The sequence below is a fragment of the Mastomys coucha genome, unplaced genomic scaffold, assembly GCF_008632895.1.
Source record: "Mastomys coucha isolate ucsf_1 unplaced genomic scaffold, UCSF_Mcou_1 pScaffold8, whole genome shotgun sequence".
NCBI lineage: Eukaryota > Metazoa > Chordata > Mammalia > Rodentia > Muridae > Mastomys > Mastomys coucha.
This window is the reverse complement of record NW_022196914.1, coordinates 67,102,013-67,111,154: the sequence shown is the minus strand read 5'-3', so window position 1 is coordinate 67,111,154 and position 9,142 is coordinate 67,102,013. Positions and strand designations below refer to the sequence as shown.

The following is a 9,142-nucleotide window of genomic DNA, read 5'->3' as shown; positions in this document are numbered from 1 at the left end:
AAAGGAAGGAGGGAGGGAGGAAGAGAGAAGGCAGAGACAGACACAGAGAGGGTACTGGGAATAGAAATGAATGCTTGGCAGCATATATACTAAAAGAGAAAATTAGCATGACCCCTGTGGAAGGATGACACTCAAATCTGTGAAGCACTTTATATATTTTAAAAAGAAAAAATGATGCAAATGTGAGCCTGCTTGGCTCAAAGTCAAAAGGAGAAGCTATTGAGTAGGAAGGTTCTGGATGTGCATTATAGTGAATGAGATTTGCTTTGGTTGCCTACCATGTTAGGTAGCACAATAATCAAGCCATGTTAGGGAGCTAGTTAGCTATCAGCAGGATGAGAAGACATTAGTCTGGAGCCTTCCCTTATAATCAGCAGCTCATCAAACCAAGAACAGGAGCAGCAGGACCCTCATTATTGCTCAGAGGAACATGAATCCTAGCTTTGGCTCTTGAAAAGACAAGATATTAATTGATAACTATCAAACCACCTTGTTCCAGGACTACAAATCCTTGTGAGAGTAATGTAGAGGAAGAGGATTTCTAATATAGAATGAAAACATACCCTTTTCCCTCCCACAAGAGTCAATCCAAATGGGCCCATCAATGACCTGAACAGGAAGAAATCTCTCAGGGAAGCTATCTGTCCTGGAAGCCAAAGGAATGGTATAATGTCTGCCTAAAATGTAAATCAGGCCAAAAGCCATTGTCTACTCTCCTTGAGAGAGTTCCAAGTTACTCTATAATAAATTCTATCCACTTTCTCCCCCGTTCTCTGTGTTTCATTAGAATGTATTCAATGTCAATTGCAGAAACCTAGGGGCTAGGAAGAGGCAGAAGGAACTCATTGATAAGGGCTACTTGGTGACCTTGCCTCGCTCTTCTGAAATTCTCCAAAGATTTTTAGATGTAAGGTTAAGAACAACTTTAAAAGTACATCAACTGTCTCTTTAAAGGATGGCAACGTTTTCCCACATGAGTGGAGGGGTTGTCTTCTGTTGCCTCGCATATTAGGTAATGGTTATACTGGGTATAGGAACTGAGATGTGTTTGTGGAGACAAGACCAAGGCTCTGTGTGTGTGTGTGTGTGTGTGATAGAGATCATATAGTTATATATATGTATATATATATATTTATATATATATATATACATATATATACACACACAGAGGGGGGAGATAGAAATTATATATATATAATATATATATGTATGAGAGAGAGAGAGAGAGAGAGAGGGAGAGAGAGAGAGAGAGAGAGAGAGAGAGAGAGAGAGAGAATGGAGTGTGAGGAATCCCTGGAATCAGACTCCAGAGACCAGCATCAGGGTACAGATTGGTGTTTATTGCACAGGTCATAAGCTTATATTCAGTGTTTGAGGCAATCCCAAGCCTCTAAATCTTCAGCCAATCGGGCTGGAGAGATGGCTCAGCAGGTAAGAGCACTGACTGCTCTTCCAAAGGTCCTGAATTCGAATCCCATCAACCACATGGTGGCTCACAACCACCCGTAAGAAGATCTGACGCCCTCTTCTGGTGCATCGGAAGACAGCTACAGTGAATTATGCTGGAGCGAGCAGGGCCGGCAGAGGTCCTGAGTTCAATTCCCAGCAGCCACACACATGATAGCTCATGGCCATCTGTACAGCTACAGTGTACTCATACACATAAAATAAAATAAAATAAAATAAATCTTTAAAAAAAAATCTTCAGCCAATCATATCTCACCACACCCACACTGTCACCATGCCCCAATGAAAGCCCTGCCTGATGAAGTAACTCAGAAGGGGGAGCTAGTTGCATCATCCCCTATTAGGACTTCTGTAAAGACAGGAGGAGCAGCCACTGCTCTGGCCTCAGTTCCTCTTTGCTGTTTCACCAGTGTGTCAGAGGGTTTGGATTCCTTCTGTGTTCTGGCTTTGTTTCCCCTCTCGACTGTGGACTTCCTTAAGTCACCTCCACGGAGAGACCCTGTTTCCTGCAGTCCTTTCCACTATGGAACCCCATTGATGTGGGGACAAAACCTGGAGAATGAATGCAGGTCTCACTAGCTTATGATTAAATCTCAAGATTCTTAGCAGACTGAGTCTATGACCTGTGTTCTTCATCTGTGTTTCTTCTTGGCCAGCTGTCTTGCCCCCCCAACAAGAGACAAAGACAGAAGAAAGGGCTAGCATGAGGTGGGCTTAATGCTACCCCAAAGCCTAGGAAAGCCACTTGAGAAAGCTGTGGGCACATTGCACACTGTCTGCACTCCGTTCTCACTGACATGGCTGGGAAGATTTCCACTCGAATGGTCATCATAAGTCATTGCTAGGGTTTTCAATGAGAGGCTGTCGAAAACAAGAGGTCTTGTTTAAGGCCAAGAGTGTGGTCCTCACAGTGACCTAGAGGGCTAAGGCTCTAGCATTTCTGCTCCTTGTAAGTAGATTTGACTGTGACCCTGCACCTGTCCTTCTCTTCATTGCAGGGAGACAGTTTGCTTAGCAAACTTTTATGGGGCTCAGTCTCTGCTTCTCAATTGCTCAGCCTTTTCTGGAGGGGGTAAGAAGATTGACTTTGGAGCTCCTAGCCTCGTTTGGAACTGAAGCAAGTGTCTCTGTATGGTCTTCTATCATATAAATAACCTAGCATGAATATTAACATAGGGAAATAATTCAAATTATTTCTCACACACTTTGGAGACAGCGTAATAGAGGAAAGCATCCGAGGATCTGTTTGCTTGGTAGCGGGACTTTTTCTTGTAACAAAAGATGGTGTGCTAGTGCTAAGCAGTTTGTGAATATAGTGAGTGCTGTAGAAGAAAATACAAGTTGCCCTCAGCTTATGAAAAGGCAGTCAGCTAGTGCTTTACCGTATTTCTTTCGTTTTTCTTCACCACGGGTTAAGCATGAGCCTGGCTCATATTAGTTCCCTGTTATTAATGCATGGTTCTTTCATTAAGTGAGTGTTACAATTAACTGTCCCCTGAGCCACTTAAGCATGTTTCAGAAATGTTTAGTGGCCACATAAAAAATTAATCACAAGGATGTGTCATAATTATTAATTATCTATTTGGATATTTCACCACAATAACCATCCTATTCATGTATTTTTGTATTCCTATGTACTGGCTGGTTTTGTGAGTCGATTTGACACAAGCTGGAGTTATCACAGACAAAGGAGCCTCCCTTGAGGAAGTGCCTCCATGAGATCCAGCTGTAAGGCTTTTCCTAATTAGTGATGAAGGGTGGGAGGGCTCACTGTGGGTGGTGCCATCCCTGGGCTGGTGGTCCTGGGTTCTATAAGAAAGTAAGCCGAGCAAGCCAGGGGAAGCAAGCCAGTAAGGAACATCCTTCCATGGCCTCTGCATCAGCTCCTGCTTGTTGATCTGCTTGAGTTCCAGTCCTGACTTCCTTTGGTGATGAACAGCAGTGTGGAAGTGTAAGCTGAATAAACCCTTTCCTCCCTAACTTGCTTCTTGGTCATGATGTTCTATGCAGGAATAGAAACCTTGACTAAGACATCATATATTTTGTATATACAAAATTCAGTTATTTGAGTTATCAGAAACAGAATTATTAGGTAAAATCGTTAATGCTAAGAATATATTAGCATTCTTATGGTGTTGATACAGATCATCTACTTAGTTTGAGTAATATAACTTTTTTATAGATACCCCAAGTTTGTTCAATTTAGCAAACCTCCTGCCTTTAGCCTCCCAATTTCTGGAATGATAGCAAGAATGAGCATGCCCTGTGTTGTAGACAGGGAGGAAATTAGAGAGCTTAGACTCAGGGACTTCTACTTTTTCTTTCCTCTTCTCTAACCTTCCTCTTAGATAAAGGAAGGGGAGTGGAAGAGGAAAGGGGGATATAATAATATCATAGAAATTACAGGAATAGACAAATAGGGATAAGTTATCAAAAATTACTCAAACAAAACATTGTATAGCCATATCTTACATTGCTAAAAATCTTTATAATCAATGCAAATTGAACTTATAATTTTACATTGGCACAGAATTTACAGATTGATGCAAATTTAAGGTTTTCATTGGTGTGAATTTCTTATATTGATACAAAATTTGAAATTAGTATTGTTATTCTTTGATAGGCATTGTGACTGTGCAACTCATCTGAGAACACAAGGTTTAGACACAATCCTTCTAATAACCTCCATTACAAACTGCTTAGGATGATTAAGTAACACAAGTTAAGAGCTAGAAAGTAAACTCATGGTTCTATTAGATTCTGATTTAATTATAATAAAGTGTTTTTAATTTACTCAAATAGAAATGACTAAAAGTAGTTAAGATTTAACAGTTCATATATACTTCACATAGCTAGATAGTCTTCAAAAGCATCAGAGGTCCACAGAATATGACATTTAACATTTATCATTATGACATTTATCATTTCCTTATTAAAGATCATTTGACTAGAGACATGACTGCTCCTGACAGTACCCCATTCGTGGTTCAAAGAAGAAATTGAATATCAATGGAGTTGCTCCAGTTGTGACAAGATAGCCACTCATCAAGAATTGCCTTAATTCATCTACAGACAAAAATGCTGTCCCAGAAAAGGACACACTATACAAAATAGTTGACTGATAGTTCTGCCAATACAGGGTAAACAGTCCTTCATAATTCTGCTTTACAAAAGTCTGTCAGGTGATCCTGGGCCAGAAGGCTAATGATGCTCCAATGTTTTGAGGAATGAGGAACTGTCCAGGTAGTCAGCCATTTCTACAGATTGCTTATGTTTTAGAAGCTATGTTTTGTGCTTTTTATATTTTCAGGTAACATTTAAGCCATTCTTGGATTCTGATGGGGTTGAAGACTAGTTATAGTCTCAATAGTCAACTCAAGTTGTTTAACATTGAGGGAAATGATATAGATTTTAGAGGATGTTTTTCAGATGGTAATACCAGCTAAAGCCAGAACATAAATCAGGTATGGAATTGTAAGCTCTTTAAATGAGGATAAACGGTAGAGTGCTTTATCTAAATTGACAAATATGGGTGTTAAGTGTATCTTATACTTTATAATTTGCATAATTGTAATGGTTGTGCTCAATTTATATCTGAGAGGAAAGAGCCTTTTAATTGGACAAAAAGAGGGAAATGATGTGGGTTGCCCTGGTACTGTTTGTATTCTGATGTTAACCCTGCTTCCTCAAGAGGGGCTGCCCCAATGAGGAGTGGATCGAGTACTTAGGTGATTTCATGTGAACCTTCTCCCTATTTTAACTGGTCAAATAAAGCTTGGAGCCTGTGATTGGGCAGTGGAAGAGAAAGGTGGGGCTGAAGGTTTTAGGGAATGGGTGGAAAGTAGGGAATGACAGAGGAGGAAGATGTGGAAGGAAGATGGGGCAGAACTACATGGCCTAGAAAAGCCACAAGTAGCGAGGGATCTCATGGCTGAAGAATAGATTAGTGTAGTGACAGGTCTCCCCAATCTAGATCTACAGCTTGTAAATATAATAACTGAGTTGTGTGTTTTTGCACAGGCTTATTGGGATTGGAAGTTTACTACAACAATCCTGGCAGGTGTTTTTAGATGGAGGTAGCTTAGTTACTATGAAAACCAGGGGTGGTACAGGAGGATTCTTCTCTCAGTCTCAGTTTCCACTGTGGTTGGACCCTTATCCTTGCCTTTGATTAGGCACAGATTATTTTGTGGCATTTGTGTATTAATATGCTGAAATTCTTATCTCCATGGAGACGGTAAGAGGAATTGGAGCTGGTGAGAAATGATTTGATCATAGGAGCAGGGTTCTTACACATGAGATTAGTGTCTCCCTGAGAGACCCTGAGAACTACCATGTTCCTTCTACCCATGTGGTTACCAATAGATGTGACCTGTGAGGATGGAACAGCAGACACCGAATCTGCTGAGGCCTACTGTTAGGCTTCTCAGCCTCCAGAACTCCGAAAAGAGTCTGTTATAAGCCATCTAGATTCTAGGGTTCTCCTAGATGATGGTATTTTTATTATAAGTGCTGAAAGGACTAGGGCATGGCTTGAGTCTACTTACCCTCAGCTCACTGAATTTAACATTCTCCTCCTGTTTTTGGCATTCTTGTTGACAAAATGAAGATAATAGCTTCCTTTGCAAGTGATTCTAAGAATTAAAACCTCATTCATTCAACCTTCACTTAACCAGTGTTTTGTGTTCCTGAGCGCCTGTGCATGACAGATCCTATGGGATACAATGAGAGACAAAGACAGGAAAATCTGCTTTGCTTTGAACTTAGTGTGTTGCGAAGGACACTCATCAAGCCTGCCAAGACATGTAGAGTGGAATGGTGACCTGACTTCTGAGAGGTGTTGCGGGCACATCGACCTCAGGGAGGCAGAGCTGACAGGCTGATGTGTGGACGTGATTAGTGGGGGAAAGTGGTGAAAAGGTCACATGAGGCTAAGACAAGAAAGGTTTAGTCAGAAGAAGCAGTGTGTGAAATGCATAAGAACGTTCAGGGCAGGATGAGGGTGGTAAGCATGGTGGGGCCGAGTGGATCCGTAGAGCTGGGACAGGAACAATGACGGAAGCATGGTGCCCAGCTTGCCACCACGGAGACTTGCTGGCCAAGATAATCCCTGTGTTGGTACTCTAAGAGTCTCAGAGGTGAGAGACTATAAGAATAACAAAGACAGGCCCACTGTGTAAAGTCTGAGTCCTGACTGGTGTGTGCTAGCTGAGGGGTGGGAGTAAGATGAGGGGTGAATGCAGGACCAGTTTAGAAGCTACCGTAAGCCCAAGGGTACTACAGCCCATTGGGAAAAAATGAATAATTTGGGATAGTTAAGAGGTGCTGTCAGTAGAAGTTGGCCAGTGTAAGTACAGAATAGGGTCAATCTCCCTTGTGCGTGGACTTGTCCTGAAGCATGGTGCTGTGCAGCCGCAGCCACGGAGGCTGTGCTTGGGTTAGGATGCTGCTGTTGAAAGCGAGAGGAAACTGGAACTTGGGGCCAGGTAAGGAAGAAATGGTTCTCAGCTGCAAAGTATGGACAGGAAACACGGTGAAACACATGCAGGGCTTGAAGGTTCTAACACAGGTAGAGCCGTGGGGCAAGGACAGTTGATGAGCAGCTGCTAGATGGGAGAGAGGGAGAGCTCATGTCTGCTTCCCGAGGTGCAGGTCGGCAGGTCTCAGTGAGGGCAGAGGGGCAGGGCGTGACTGCAGAGGCAGAGTTCCTGGTAGTACTGTTCTTCCCCGCCTCCCCTTCATTGCAGGTCTCTGCTTCCCTCTCCCCTCACCTTATGCAGCAGGTCACTTCTCTCTCCCCAAACCTCTGTTACTGACAAAAGGAAAACGGCTTTGTTGTTCTGTTTTACAAAAGAGGAGGAATAACTTGGAGAACAGATATGTAACGTGACTTACAGGGTGGGAGGCCCACAAGAGATATCCCACATCTAATCCTCAAGGGAACACCCAATGCTGGTGCTAGCACTGGACTCTCTCCTGGCTCTTGCCGTGCATGCCCCATAGGTTGGGCTGAAACTTACAAAGAAGGTCTTAGCAAAGGATCTTCAAGGTAGTTTATCACTTTGTAATGAAAAACATTCCTTCTCTGAGACTGTGTGTCCAACAGGGTAGCCACATTCTGGTCCTTGTTGAATCTGTATTTATCTACCTTTCAGGGAATAATGCATCTACTTTGCAAAGTTAGAAAGGTACTCACACCCAGAAATACAGTGTATCAGTTTGCTAAGGCTATGTAACAAAGCACTACAAACAGAATTTCCCAACCTGCAATCCCAGCAATGAGAGGAGGGCTGAGGCAGGAAGACCAATGCAAGTTGGAGGCCAGTCTGGGCTAGTGTGAGATCAAGGTCAGCTTTGACCACAGACTGCCTCAAAACCAACCAGCCAAACAAGAACATTAACTACCCCTCCCTCCCAAAGAAGTCCCCACCCCCCAAACCATAGAACTTTGTTCTCATGAGAAACAAAGTTCTCATGTGGTTCTGTCACCTGGGTGCAGGCCTACTTATCTGGAAATCACAGACCTTCTGCCTCTCTGACCCTCTGGGGTCTGCTTGAACTCCTTGGCATCCCCTTGCCTAGCAGATGTGACATCACACAAATGTCAGTTCCCTTGTCACAAGCATTGGCTTCTCTCTCCCACTTTCTCTCCTTTTTATTGGGACGGTAGTCATGTTGGATTAAGAGCATACCTTTCTTCACCAGTATGGCCTATCTTAATTAACTACATCTAAAAAGACCCTAGTTCTGGATAAAGTCACAGTCCTAAGTACTAGGACTTTTTGTCACATTTGTTTGTATTTCTGAATGTGTGGAATGGGGCCAGCACAGTCCATTCTGGATTTACTGATGAAGATGTATCTGAACACTAGGAACCCCAATACTGTGGGTTGTAAATGCTGGATCCACAATAAAATCTAGTTCTGCGTGCGCTCAGGAAGTCTGGGGTGAATATTGTTCCTATGTATTGGCTAAAGCCACAGGTGGGCACACACAAGAATGGTATCAGGGATCTGAGCGATCAGTGGACATAGCACCCAGTGGTCATCAGTCTTTCTTCCAGCAAGGAAGTTCAGGGTTTAAGACTCACTTATTCCACTTGGATATAGATCCTGGAGACTGCACATTTGGTGACAGTTCATACTCTGAGATGGAGAGTGCCCTGTGTTAGTCAAAGGCCTATCTGAGATGGAGAGTGCCCTGTGTTAGTCAAAGGCCTATCTGAGATGGAGAGTGTCCTGTGTTAGTCAAAGGCCTATCTTTTCATGCTGGCCCTTAAAAACACAGAAATGTCCTCAGTGTGGTAAGACAAGAGGAGGGACCAAGTGTCAGAGCAATGTCTTGCTGGCTTTGAATACAGAGAGGAAGGAGCCACCTGCCAAGGAGTGCTGGGGTCCTAAGAAGTCAGAAAGGCAGGAAAATGGTTTTTATATCAGAACCCCAGAAGGAACTCAACCTTGCCCACACTTGTTCTTAGAATTTCTCAGCTGCAGGAACAAAGACTCATTTTAAAATAAATATATGAGGTTCTTCATTAACATAGTAAGGAAAGTATCAGTCTCATCAAACAAATTGGTGGGTCTGAAGAGATGGTTCCATGGCTAAGAGCACTTGCTGTTTGTGTAGAGTTCCTGGGTTCAGTGTCCAACACCTGCACTCTCTTTTGACTTCCACG

At 42.9% G+C, this 9,142-nt stretch overlaps 1 pseudogene; it reads left to right on the top strand.

The window, feature by feature from the left end:
- Nucleotides 1-70: 70 nt before the first annotated feature.
- Nucleotides 71-159, top strand: LOC116083968 (annotated as a pseudogene).
- The last annotated feature ends 8,983 nt before the right edge of the window (nucleotides 160-9,142 follow it).